At 57.9% G+C, this 14269-nt stretch overlaps 1 long non-coding RNA gene across 1 annotated transcript; it reads right to left on the reverse strand.

Moving 5' to 3' along the window:
• Nucleotides 1–9028: 9028 nt before the first annotated feature.
• Nucleotides 9029–10564, reverse strand: LOC123836030 (uncharacterized). Its single transcript, XR_006788858.2, has 2 exons — nucleotides 10295–10564; nucleotides 9029–9338 (listed from the first exon to the last, which is right to left on the reverse strand). It is a non-coding gene; the product is annotated as an uncharacterized LOC123836030 (long non-coding RNA).
• Between the last annotated feature and the right edge of the window lie 3705 nt (nucleotides 10565–14269).

Here is a 14269-nt window from a genome sequence, read left to right on the forward strand (position 1 = left end):
AACCTCCAACATCATACACCCTGACCTCCACCATCACACACCCTGACTGACCTCCACCATCACACACCCTGACCTCCACCATCACACACCCTGACTGACCTCCACCATCACACACCCCTGACCTCCACCATCACACACCCTGACCTCCACCATCACACACCCTGACCTCCAACATCATACACCCTGACCTCCACCTTCACACACCCTGACTGACCTCCACCATCACACACCCTGACCTCCAACATCATACACCCTGACCTCCACCATCACACACCCTGACCTCCAACATCATACACCCTGACCTCCACCTTCACACACCCTGACTGACCTCCACCATCACACACCCTAACCTCCAACATCATACACCCTGACCTCCACCATCACACACCCTGACTGACCTCCACCATCACACACCCCTGACCTCCACCATCACACACCCCTGACTTCCACCATCGCCAGCCCTGACCTCCACTGGGACCTCATTCTGGGACGAGTGCAGAGTCAGCCCTGACCCACCTGGGCTCCATAAAAAGTGTCACAGGAGGTGGGGAACACCAGGTTGGACGTCTCCAGGGAGACAAACAACCCATAGGATGGATGAATAGTGATGGGCGCTGCTTCACATTTTGGGGTGCTGTTGGGAAATTTGCATGTGGCAGGACAGTGGATACTCTCGAGGGATTGTTGTTAATTTTCGTGCATGATGATGTGATTTTGGGGATGCAAGAGAAAGCCCTTACCCTCGGGAGAAGGGCGTGCCCCATGTCGCGAGCTTTGTGGTCCAGCTTCTGGTGCATCAGAGAAGGAATAGGAGGAAGGGGGGAAGACAGAGAGAGAGCAAACACTCCAAGGGGCTCCAGGTGGGGGCGTGGGGCATGCATCCCTACTGTCCCTGTAAGTTTTCTCCATGTGGGCAACTTCTCACGATGCAAACCTAGAGGGTAAACCAGTGAGTACCGCGGGGTCACTTGGGTGAGCATGCACAACCAAACATGCTGTCCTTCACCCTCTGCGTGGGACCTGGTCTCCAAAATGAGCTATTGGTTTCCTCCAGGCCATTTGGAAAGCTCTTTGGCGTGTGGCTGGCCTGGTCCCCGTCCGCACAGACGCCACCCCGCACACAGCCTGCAGCCACAACACCTCAGGGGCGTTCCCATCTCTGCCCTGGGTCTCTCTGGTTTGAACCTTTTGAACATGAGTTTGTTTTCATGCGGGTTTTACTGTCCGCCTGGACTTCTCCATCGAGCAGCGCCAGCGCCCCGAGGCCGTCAGGTTTTCCCCTTCCTGACAGTGACAGCCACGGCCACCGCCCAAGAGTGGGTAGGGCGCACTCCTTGTCCCGAACTATCAGCGGCTTGGACCAATGTGGGCGGTGCCACGAAGATATAATGCAATCGCCTGGTGTTTGGAGAACCAAGCCAGATGGGAGCAGTGGGCTGGTTTTTTGCTTTGAAATCCTTTGGTCTCGCTTTCCCCGGTTTCTCAACTTCAGTAAAGGCCCATCTGCTCCCCAGAGGCAGGCTTTCGACTCAGAGTCAAGGGTACCCCAGCAGCCAACCATGTGGGGCTCAAGGTCGCTGCCAGGTAGGAGGCTCCAGACTGTGGGACAGAATGACAGCCAGTGACCACAGGGACCCGGCATGGGGAGGCTCTGAGATCTTCCAGCTCTGGGCAGAGCCATGGGGGTGTTAACAATCGCTGTGTGACCTGGAAAGGTGCTCACCAGCTCAGGCTTCCAGGGACCAGCACTGGGGCGACTTCAGCCCAAAGCCCGTTTCTGCCACCGTCAGCCTGATTCTTGACCAGAAACAAGGGCACCAGCACCATCTCCTCAGGGGGGCTGCGCGGAGGGACTGAGGCCACTCTGGAGAGTGCAGGTCTGGGTCCGGGTCCGGGTCCACCAATAACACCCCGGCCTCCACCATCACACACCCCGGCCTCCACCATCACACATCCTGACCTCCTCCTCCTCACTCCTCCCTCCCCCTCCCTCCTTCCCTCAGTCCTTGGCCCCCCAACCTGAGCCTTTCCTATGGGCTTCCCACGCTCTACTCAGAGCCTCCCCAGGCCCTAGACCATGTGTCCTCAGGGACAGAACCCTAGCCAGGGCTGGACTCCCGCAAGCCACCTTCTACAGAGGCTGCTGCCCAGCTCTGAGCTCCCTGGTCAAGGGGCAGCCAGCATTTCCCAGTAGACTCCGGAGTGGTGGCCACCTTGAGTTCCACGGGGTCAAAAACCCTCCACAAGCACCATCTGGACATCACTCCTCCTGTGGTCACTTTTCTCAGAGACGAGGCCCCTGGACTCGCGACCCGCCGGTCCCCCTCGCTGTCCCGGGGGCACTGCAGAACGAGGGTCCCTGGCTGCAGACAGCTCAGAGACAGCTCCTTCCTTGTGGGCAACTGAGACTGGGCCCAGCGAGGGGCCACTGACAGGCTGTGCCCAGGGAGCTGGGGGGCTCCCGTTCAGAAGTGGACATAGCACTCGCCCAGAGCGCGTCCCCCCGGAGTGTGTGTGGACTGAGTCATCACGGGCAGAAGCGGCTGCACGGTCCCTAGGTCCAGCAGGGAGAGCCCATGCCGCCCGCCCAGGGGGCAGACAGGGTCTCAGGTAGAGAGTCATCCCACCTGAACATGCACTTCTCCCTCTGCTTTATTAGCTCTCAAGACACAGGATGCCTGTTGTGGGCTGAATGTCTGTGTCCCCACAGCATCCATGTGCAGAGGCCCTGAACACAGCAAGAGGGGGGCCGTCTGCACACCAGCTCGCCAGCAAAGGGCCCTCCCCGGGCAGCCAACTGTGCAGGCGTCCTGATCTCAGATTCCCAGCCCCCAGAGCGGTGAGAAGGGAGATTCTGGACACACAAGATGAGTGTACCCCAACCCGCTGGCAGGGGTGGGGTGCACTGGGACCCCACGGACACACAAAGTAATGCACAGCTGTGGCCGGTGGGGGGGGGGGCAGGGGTTTTAAAAGAGTTAAAGAGTTAAAGAGGGGACGCCCCTTGAGCTGCCCAGTGCCTTGGTGCCGTCATGATAGATGGACAGCACGCACGCCAAGCCCTGTGCTAGGAGCTCTCCGTGCACCTCCTCATCCAACGCTCTGAGTTAGGAAGTTGCGCCCATTTCACAGAACAGGAAACAGAGGCCCTGAGTTCACAGGTGACAATGTGACACAGCCAGGAACATGAAGGAAGGTAGGATTTGAACCCAGGCCATCAGTCCCCAAAACTCACAACCCTGCCTCCTGAGCTCCTGGTCCCTGAGAAACTTCTGGAGGGATGCACGGGGTACAATGAGGGGCTGTAGGGTCTGAGAAGACGGACTGGGAATTTGGTGCAGGGGAGGGGGCTTCAGAGCCCTTCTGGAACGTTGGATCTCCTATCGTGTGCGTGCCCTCCTTTTACAAGAAAATAAAAGCAATCGGAAAACAGCTCTTGGTCCGAATCTCAATGTGAGTGAGAGGCACGTCCTGTAGGCTCCCCTCTTGCAGGGCAAGGGGGGGCTGTGCCCCGGCCGTGCGTGCCAGATGCTCAGCAGCAGCATGTTCCTGGAAATCCCAGGTCAGTGACCTCACCTCTGTCCCCAAGAACTCAGGGGCGCTCTGCAAACTACCGCACACAGCTGCCTGCAGTCTCTGTGCTGGGCATGGGGCCCCGCCTCCAAGCAGGGGTCTCCCGGCTCTGCGATTCCCGCAGGGAGTCCGCGTAGCTCAGCCCCTCGGTTCAGTAGGACTAAACAGCTGGTTTCAATTTTAGAGCATTCCCCACGCCCAATGGCGACCACATGGAACAGAGTTATTTTGCAGTAGAAGCCGTGTTGGATCCTTTCAAGCAGCCCGGTGTTGTCACACGATGCCCGCCGCCTGCCCCGGGTCCTGCAGCAGCGCTGGGGGTCCCTCCTCACCGTTCCGTCCTCGGGCACCTCCTGACTTCAGCTGTTACAAACCCAACACGTTTTTTAAAAAGCACTCGAGGGTTGCGAGAAAAATCTAAAAGGGACTGGGGCTCAGGAATGCCCAGCACTGGAAAGGGTTAATGGGTTCCTTCCATTTTAGTATTTGGCACCCGGAAAAATGCTTGGACTGCAAGATCGTTAAAAAGAAAAGGGGGGGGGGGACAGAAATGCACTGCAGCTGGTACGTAAGGGAACTTTCTCAAGCAGCAACCCTGTTTGAACAAGGACCTGCCTGGCCCGCTCTCAGGCCCCCAGAGTCTTTCTCTGTTCAGCCCTGCATCCTCTTGGCCCCCTCCCCCCAGTGACTTAGTAGGAAATCAATCTGTCCTTCCTGGGGGGCTTAAGGCGCCCACCCTAGGGGACCCCCTGTAAGTCCTGCCTCTCTGCCTCGGCTCACTGGGGCAACTGCATCCCCCGGGGCAGAGCCCGAGGCTCCTCGCAGCACGTCTGGCCCCCACAGAGCTGGCTGGCTCCACCGTCCGGGGCCCCAGCAGCCCTCCCCTCCTTCGTTGCCCCACTTTGCTCAGGAAGCAGTCCCAGCAAGGACCCTGGGTGAAGAGGATGGTGGGTCCTCCGCCCCAGCACCGGCTGATCCAAGACAGGCATGTGTCGGGCTCTCACCAGCGAGATACGGGTTAAGTCTGCGCTGGGGGCTCTGGGCACGTTTCCTCACTCTGGTGTGTGATGAAGTGCGGGGTGTTTGGCTGCTAAGCGGGCGGGGGGAAGGCCAAAGCCGCCGCGGGCCTGTTGGTGACCAGGCGTGGCCGCCCGGTCTCCGGGCCGCCGTGGAGCCCTCCACGTGGCGGGCAGTGGCTGTCCCCTGTCCCTTGCAGGCGAGTCCAGTGGAGAGGCCGGTCCACCTGCGGCTCAGTGCAGACCAGCAGGAGCCGGGCCGGGCCTCGCGGTCAGCCTGGGTGGAAGGAGCTGAAGATGGCCGTCAGCGTGCTATGGCCAGGCCAGGAGGAGGCGGGCGGTGGCCGGGCTGAAGGGCGGAGAGAGGGGAGACGGGGGCTGAGGCCATCGGAGCAGGAGGGCTCTGAGCACCCTCAGCCCCTGCGCGGCCGGGGTGGGCGCCTAGAAGGCCCGTCGCTCACCCACAGCCTGGATGCCAGGATGCCTGGGCACAGGAGGGCCGAGTACCCGAGCACCCATGAGAACATGCCAGAGATTCCGACTGCGGAATGGCTCGCTGTGCTCACTATTAACAGCTTTGTAAACACGCAATCCTCCCTTAACTGCTCCGAACGAGCTTGGAGATGGCCAGCAAGTGTCTCCTCCATCCAAGACACATTTGTGAGGCCGTGTCTTGCACGCTGGGCTTTGGGGGTGCACGGGGCACAAATAAGACAGCCCTGTCCCCGGGCAGGTCGCGACGTGGTGGTGAGCGGTGAGCACCTGCTGAAGGGCACACCTGCTGCACAGAGCCGAGGCATTGTGAGGAGTTAGGGTCCGAGCACTGAGCTGAACACTTGGCATCCATTTTCTCTCTCTCCCTGGGGCAGATCGGAGTTTGCGAAGTCTGCCCGCTCTGTCCTGTGCATCCCACCCTGCGTGCACGTGACCACCGGCCTCCAAAACAGGAAGGCCCCTGGGGCGCCAGTAGATGTTCACCGACAGGCTATTGGGGAAAACACGCCTGGTCTGCAGCACCTGCCAGTTTCTGTGCGTGAATATCTCCGGCACGGCCTCAGCCAAGCCCCCGATGGGGTGCCCGTGAGCACACACGAGGCCGGGCCACGACGTGGCCTTTCCCCCCGTGCAGAGCCGACAGACAGGGCTACCCCAGGGGCAGGACCAATACCAATATATGGCAGAACAATGTGGGAGTGATAGGTTTTGAGAATTGACGGCCTGTGTTTTTTTAATACGATTTATTTAATTATAAGCTTATATAATTTCACCTTTTTAAAGACCTGTATTTATTTATTTGACAGAGAGAGAGAGCAAGAGAGGGAACACAAGCAGGGGGAGTGGGAGAGGGAGAAGCAGGCTTCCCACCGAGCAGGGAGCCCGACGCGGGGCTCGATCCCAGGACCCTGAGAGATTATGATCTGAGCCGAAGGCAGACGCCTAATGATTGAGCCACCCAGGCACCGCCCCACACCCCCGATGGTTTTCTTTTTTTTTTTTCTTTTTTAAAGATTTCATTTATTTATTTATTTGACAGAGAGAGACACAGCGAGAGAGGGAACACAAGCAGGGGGAGCGGGAGAGGGAGAAGCAGGCTTCCCGCGGAGCAGGGAGCCCGATGCGGGGCTCGATCCCAGGACCCCAGGATCATGACCTGAGCCGAAGGCAGACGCTTAACGACTGAGCCACCCAGGCGTCCCTATATAATTTCACTTTTAACGAGGCCCGTGACGACCCGGCTGGCGGAATTCCGAACACTTTAACGGGCTGCTCCCGACACTGGACACCAGAGGCTGGGGTGAGACCTCCCCGCACGGTGGCCGTCAGCAAACCTCGCGGCCGCCACAGCCCCCGAGGCCTGGGTGGGCCCTGCTCCCTCAGCAATCGCTAACCACAGCCGCGCTGATCTTGCAGGTGACGGGGAGCAGGGTCCCAGCGGGAACGCAAACTCGTCCCGAATGTCACTTGCCACCACGGAAAGCTGTTACCCTTTAACGACCAACCCACTTCCAGTTCTCCCACAGCCCCCTCAGCTACCAAACCAACATCTAGAGAATTTGCTCTTTCAGAGACAGGCCTCCGAGGCTCCCAGAAAAGTGCAGTGTCTGTGGATGCGGCCTGTCCTGGCTGCTGCTTACCCTTTGCTGGGAGTTACTGGGGGGAGGGTGACCCTGTCACAGCTCAGTGCTGGGGACAGGTTTGCAGCCTTCCTCCCGAGGAGCTGTAACCGTGGAGTCCCCCAGGCTTCATCTTTCTGGGGCTGCAAGACGGGGTGGCAGGTGAGGGGCAGCGGCCGCGTGTCCTCACGGCAGAGGGGCCCGCTGGTGGATCCCCACAGACAGGAAGGACTGCAGACGTGCCCAGAGCAGGCCACAGAGCCGCGACACCAGGAGTGCTCGGTGTGGCCGGCGAGAAGTGGGCCTCGCGGTCAGCCTGGGTGGAAGGAGCTGAAGTTGGCCGTCCGGCAGGACCCTGACCCGGCACTGAAGGGCTGGGTGGGGAGCCCAAGTCTGCGATGGAACTCCTCTCACTGGACAACCCCCTGCTGGGCCACCAGCGACCATGCGGGACTCTTTCCCTTGTGCAGGGACAAAGGTGGGGAGCGAGGAGGAGGGAGCTGGGGGCTGCCGGCCTGGCTGCCTCGGGCAGGAGTGGCCCGCCCGCCTGGGAAGCCAGCTTGTCCCAGCAACACGGGGGGGGGGGGGGGGGGGGGGGCGGTTCCTTCCTGGCTCGGGGTCTGGAGCACCCAGGGGACCCCTGGCTATGTCTGACGCGGGCAGTGTTGCCCGTGAGGACAGAAGCAGGACCCTCCACCTTCCTCCCGAAGGTTCACACTGCACACACCCCAAGCCATCCCATCCAACCCGTCCTTCTGCCTCCGGGGCCCCTGCCCTGGCGTTTCTCCTGGATGCGTCTGAGCTCTCTCCGGGCCTCATTGGAACATCCCGCTAGGTCCACCCCAGGGCTGTGCGCGGGCTTTCACTCTCAGACTGTGAGCAACTGTGGATGCGGGCAACCGACTTGGCTCAGTCACTGAACTCCCGGAGGAGAGGCAGGGGGCCCCGCGTCAAGCTCCCGGTCCATGCCCCAGATTTCCCTCCAACAGAGCGACCTTCTGGAGGGTCTTCAGTGCCCACTCTCCAGGATCTCGATCTACAGTGGGGCGTCCCAATGAGAGGCTCTTCCTGGGCTGGTTTTGGAGATCAGGGAGGCTGATCCACGCAGGTACCTGCCACGTGGTCATGGCTCAGAACGTTAGCAAGAGTGAGGGATCATTTCCCTGGGGACTCAGTCTCGTGGCCGTGGAGGGTGGGCCGGCACTCCGGGGGGGACAGATCCTGCCGCGGGGCTGCTCCGTGAGGGGCACACAAACTATCTGTCACCCCATGTGCTCTGCTCAAGAGTTGTAAGCACGTGGAAAGTGCTTCCTAAATATGCCTTCGTCCCTGCCTTTGAGAGAGAGGAGGCGGGCAGCTTAGTTTAGCTCGGAGAGAAAGCTTGCCAAAAAAGTCTAGAAAAGGATCTCCAATTTTCCGAGTGTTACAAGTTTCAGCAACATCGTTGATTGACCTTTTTTATCCTCTTCCACCTGTTGATTTCCCCAACCATTCTTAAGCGCTTTCACCCCTCCCGACAGGGGGCAAGGAGAACCGGGATCATGCAAGGGTTGGGTCTGGTTTTCAGCATTCTACGATCTTGGACAGTACCTGCAGCAAAGTGACCCTGACCCGGTTCGGGCACAGCACGCTGTGTAGACGGATAACGCTCGCAGGTGACTGCAGTGCACGCTTATAGGTCAGTGACTGTGAGTCAAGGAGGAGCTTTGCTATTTGGGCTGGACGCTGGTCACTGGAACGTGCTTCCGTCTTTAGCCCCGCCCACCTGTCAGAGAGCGGTTTCTTGGCCCATCAGGGAGTGGGGGGTGGCACGGAGAAACATATGCCCTGCCCCCAGGCCGGACCAAACTTTGCTCCACTGGATGTTATTGTTCTGAGGGTGACAGTCTCCCGACCGCCGCGACATAGCTCTATAAGGCTGCAGGACACGTCAGTGCGCTGATCGGGCTGTCCCATGCGGGGTGGCTCTTCTGAAGGCCAGAGCTCTCTAAGGAGCACTGGCTGTAGGTTTCTGGTCAGGTCAGGGTGGCGCCCACTCTGAGGTCGCAGGGTCAGCAAACACACGACTCGAGGTGTGTCGCTGGAGGGCACGTGTACAGCAGATGGCGAAGGAGCGCTGTGGGACCCCAAGACAGGTGTCCCTGACGAAGCCTCAGATGCTCAGGATCACACACGCAAAACCACACATGTGGCTGGGGAAAATCACTGCGGTCTGACCGGGCGTGCACGCAGCAAGGGAATTATCTTCCCCCCACCCTCCCCAAAAAAGCTTCATGTTTGTATCAGTCAGCTCAACCCAACAGAACTAAGTGCACAGACTGGGCGTCTGAAAACAAAAGAGATTTATTCCACCCCTCTCACCCCCCACCCCCGGGGCTGGAGGTCCAAGATCCAGGCATGGCAGGGCCGGTCCCTCTCGAGGTCTCTCCTGGGCGTGCAGACGGCCATCTCCTCCCCAGGTCCTCACGGGGTCGTCCCTCTGTGTGTGTCTCTGTCCTGATGTCCTCTCCTTATAAGGACTCCAGTCGTATTAGACTAAAGCCCCTTAATGACATTGTACCTTAATCATCTCTTCAAAGGTCCTATATTCAAATACGGTCACATCCTGGGGTCCTGGAGGGGGTAGGGCTTCAACCTATGGATTTTGAGGGGATACGCCTCAGCCCATAGCAATGTCTTGGTCTTCTTTTTCTTTTTCTTTTTTTTTTTAAGATTTTATTTATTTATTTGAGAGAGAGAAAGAGAGACAGTTCGCAGAGGGAGAAGCAGACTTCCCGTTGAGCAGGGAGCCCGACGCGAGGCTGGACCCCAGGACCCTGGGATCATGACCTGAGCCAAAGGCAGGTGCTTAACTGACTGAGCCACCCAGGCATCCCTAGTCTTCTTTTTCTTTTAATTTTTTTTTTTTAAGGTTTTACTTATTTGCGAGAGAGAGAATGAGAGACAGAGAGCATAAGAGGGAGGAGGGTCAGAGGGAGAAGCAGACTCCCCGCTGAGCAGGGAGCCCGATGCAGGACTCGATCCCGGGACTCCAGGATCATGACCTGAGCCGAAGGCAGTCGCTCAACCAACTGAGCCACCCAGGCGCCCTAGTCTTCTTTTTCTTAATAAAATGCCATTTATAATTGTAAAAAGTTGATAAGCACATGGCAGGCAATAGGAATCTATAATAGGAACCCTAACACATCTGTCCCCACCTTGACCAGAGACAGGATTTAGCCTTGGATGTTGATGCCCATCACTGTGGTCACCACCCGCAGCTCTGACTCACTCCCATTCAGCAATAAGGCTGAAGTCCATCAGGAAACAAGGGTCCCCGGCTGGTCACCAAGCTGCTCTCATGTGTCTCTTGCTGGCTTCCGGGTCTTCCCTACCACAGCCCACCCCTTTGGCAAGCCCAGCCAGTCTCCCAGATCCCCTGAGGGCACCCCTGGCTCCTCTGGGCCGAGCCATCGCCCCCTGCACGCAGCAAATCAGCCCCCAAATGGGGCCGCACCTGCTGACATCTGGTCTACCCACTCCACAGGTCGGACGCCATTTTAGCAGACTGTTGGAGAGAGTGAGCTCCTTCCTCAATGTTTGATTCATTACCTGGAACGCTCAAACTTTCGATCCAGCGCAACAGCCGTGGCCGATGATGGGCAGACCTCCCATGGGTGCAGCCAGGATTGTGTGCACGCTGACCCTTGACTTCCGCCCACACGCGTGTATCAACATGATCCGGAATGAGGATGACTTTCCCGCCCACGTGAACTTGATTCTGCTGTTTTGTTACTTGCTGAGGAATTCATGCTTATCTTAGCAGCTTATCACGGTGACAAACTCAGAGTGACCACAGATGGAGGCGCTGTGCTTGTTGCAGGGCTGAGCGGGGCGGGAGACTGAGAGGCGCGGACGAGCTGGAAGATTCACCCCAGAAAGGAATGTTGGCAAGTAAAATTATTTACTTAGAAGTGCACGTCTAGGTTGGTCACTGGGGCCCTTCCAGGCTAGTTGGAAGAATGTTGTCATCCCAAATATGTGGCAAGAGCTGGGGTGAACAAGCTGCTTTGTGTCATTTTGTTTGGAGAAGGGAAATCGGCTTTGCAGAGAAACAGTCTCCACACTGACAGCCAGCAGGGGTGGGAAATACACAGCGGCCCCACTCTCTGTGTCGAGGGCTCAGAGGCTAATGACGGGGCCAGCGTTACAAGAATGCATCATTTTAAAATACTGGCAAATGTGGTTTTGTCCCACATTACGAAAGTGATGTGAGCCCACGGTGGAATCCGGGAAAACCAGGAGAAGTGCGAGGTGCGCTTGCTGGCAGTCCTACGCCCCGGCGCTGGCCCCACTCACCGCCTGTAACACCCTTCCTTCTCGCTAGGTTTCTTCTGAGCACATTTTCATGTACGGAAGCATGCCTCTCCCACACGGCTTCAGACAGTGTGAGCAAAGTCTGCTCCAGCTGAGGACATTCTCTGGGGCCATCCCCGTAAATGTTGGCATCCGGTTTCCATCTCCGGCCCCTAGGGAGGTCCCCTGGCGAGGCAGGCCAGGCCTGGAGCCAGCGCTCTGGGGCTCCGATGGCCATTGAGGGTTCCCGTTTTGTTTTGCTATGAAGTGGGGACAGCAATACCTACTGAGAGGATAAAACCTGTGAATGATGGGGCATCTGGGTGGCGCAGTCACTTAAGCGTCCAGTAATCTTGGGATCGCAGAGTGAGGAAGGCCTGGCCCCCAGGCCGGCCGTGGCAGATGTGTGGTCTGTTGGTCTCACGTTCATGGCTTTCCTTTGCAGGACGGGGGTTCTCTACTTAAAAGGAACCCCAGAGCCTGCAGGGCCCAGAAGGAAGTCTCAGTTTAATCATCCGGAGATTATCCAAAGGCTTGTCTTTCTTCAGTGTTTGACTTACTAGAGTCGCAGCCTGGACTTGGGCCCCCACCTCGGCCTCACACACGTGTCTTATCCTTGGTCTTTGCCCGGCTTCCCCTTGGAAACCTCTGGAAGGCCAGGCTTCATCTTGCCAAGTGGTGATGGGCATCTGTCAGGGGTCTGGTTTCTGAGGACTTGCTCACTGCTCTTCTTGAAGGGGACTTTAGATGGGGCAGAGAAGGGGGACCGTAACTACGCTGGACTCTGGAGAATCCACGGGGAAGGAAAACAGTCGCGTCCCCCGCCGCCTACTTACTTATTTAGGAAGAAAAATGATGGCTGCTGAAAACCAGAGCAGCCCCCAGGCCCTTTGGTTCTTGGCCTGGCTACGACAGGCCAGGCAGAGTCCCCAGCTGCCATCCAAAGCCTCCCTTCCAGAGACGCAGATGGAGACACGCGGGCGTCTGTCCCCTGAGGTCTGCAGAGCAGAGAACAGCTGCCGTGGACCCAGGGAGTGTGACGCGATGTTTTCTTATGGGAGTAAAAATCTCATTCACAAAATAATCGGAAGCAACCCTGGGGGCCTAGGGGGTTCTTGGGGTGCAGCCTTGAGGGGAGTGGGGGGTCCTGGGCTTTCACGGAGTGCAATCTAGGGGGCCCCAAGGTTTCTCAGGGTGTAATCTGATGGGGTTTGGGGTTTCTTGGGGTGCAATGTAAGGGGCCACTGGGTCTCAGGATACAATTCTGGAGGACCCTAGTGTCTTGGGGTACAATCTGGGGGCCACAGGGTTTCTTGGGGGGCAACCCTGGGGGCACTGGGGTTCCTCTGTGCAAGCTATCCTCACTTGTTCCCACTCTAGACTGGGGAGGCCCTGCTGCAGGTACCCCAGGGAATGACAGGAGTGACTCAAGACAGAGAACTGTCGGCGGGGGTGGGGGCGGGGGGCGGTGCAGGGGGGACTTCCTGGAGGCCTGGAGGAGGGGATGCGCACCGCAGACACTCCTCTGCCCTTGGGGGAAAGTGGGTGTGTTCAGGGGAGCTCCTGCACAACTCTCCTCTGAGAAGCTTCAGTGTCCCAGGTGCCTCTCAGACCATCAAAATCTTCAGCTCCCAAAGGTTTGCTCCCCCACCCCTCCTGCCCTATCGGATGCCTTGGATGGGATTGGCACCAGGCCTCAGGGCACAGGCGATCGGGCTAAGGAATCCTGCAGGTCGGAATTCCTCCCTTAGGTCTGCTGGGAATACACCCACCTACATTCTTGGACTAGTTTAAAATCTACAGGCTTCCCCCCCCAACCAAAAGACCATTTTTAATAGAAAGGAGGTGCTGGTTAATAATGCTTCAGGATAACAACGCTCTCTTCTAAATATATACATATCTCCTTCTTAGGCAGTAATTACAAAAACAAGGGATTTTTTTTTTTAAGCACATTCCTGGACCCAGCCCTGGAATTCGGAGCCCAGGCTCAGGAATCTGCCGGCGTATACGCCCGCCCCTCCCCTGCTGTGATTTCGGTGATCAGCAGGTTGGGAAAGCCACTCCTCGGGCAGAATATTCTTTTCTGGCTTGGGGGTGGAGAAACCAAGGTGAAGGCCTCCTTTAACATCTGCAGTGAGCGCTGGAAACGGCTCTAAACAGATCTCGGAAACTGCCCACAGCCTGATTGGGTTGGTTCTAGTATCATCCCCATCTTCTACAAAATAGGAAACCAGGGCACGAGGAGGTTAATTAACTTATCGAAGTCACATAGCACATCATTGGCCACTCCAGGATTTCAAATTCAGGCGTCCTGCCTGACTCCCGCTGGTGCTCCCAGGGAGCTCCCAGGTGGAGAAGACTGAGGGGCCCCCCGAGAACGAGCACATGCCACCTGGGGGCTGTGCAGGCCCCCTGCCCTGCAGAGAGGCACCTGAGCAATGGAAGACCCAGATCCATTGGCCTTTATCTTTCTCATAGTTGGCGCTCACTGGTCCAGCCTAGGGAGGCTTGCAAACTTCAGAACCAGAAACAACGCTGGAGCCCCCTGCCTGAGGTCAGGGAAATGTGAGGGGCCGCCTGCTCCGGAGGGGTGTCCTGCAGCTGGCGTTGAACCAGGGATGCGCCTGGCCCTCACCGCAAGCAACAGATGCATTCCTGAGTTGTGGCCTGCGGGGTTTTTATAAATAAATTCTATGTTACATTTTCAAAGGAGTATGTTTAGAAAGAATCCTACATTGACGAACCCCTTGTAAACTAGTACCATTTGTTAAATAAATCCTGGACTCTGTTGCCTGGGGGGAGGGAGGAAGAGGAAGGGGAGGGGAGGGCTCACAGACGCCCCCTCCCCTCCCACCTCCCCCCCAACACCCCGTGGGCAGCGTTCACCCTGGTGCCACCTTTCTGCGCTCAGATTCCCATTGCTAGTTGCTCCCACCGAGGCTGTGCCAGGAGGGTCCCCGGCTGAGTTTGGGAGCCAGCCGGATGCTGACCTAAGAACATGGCCACAGAGCCTTCTTACGCGGGGCAGGCCCGTGGGTTGGGGCTCCCTCTTGGTGGAGAGCTGCTGAGCGAACATAAAATATCGGAGCGATTCCTTCTGTAATTCATCATTGTTTCCAAGCAAAACCACAAAGCCCCAGGCCCCGGGTCCGGCCGCTGTTACTTCTGTGTTTCTGTCTAAAATCAGGAAGAGGAGAATGGACCGGCCCTCCCTGGGTCCTCTCCCTGGCC

This window comes from Mirounga angustirostris, unplaced genomic scaffold (assembly GCF_029215605.1).
Source record: "Mirounga angustirostris isolate CCGP_5_RB_7025 unplaced genomic scaffold, mMirAng1.0.hap1 SCAF_12, whole genome shotgun sequence".
Lineage (NCBI taxonomy): Eukaryota > Metazoa > Chordata > Mammalia > Carnivora > Phocidae > Mirounga > Mirounga angustirostris.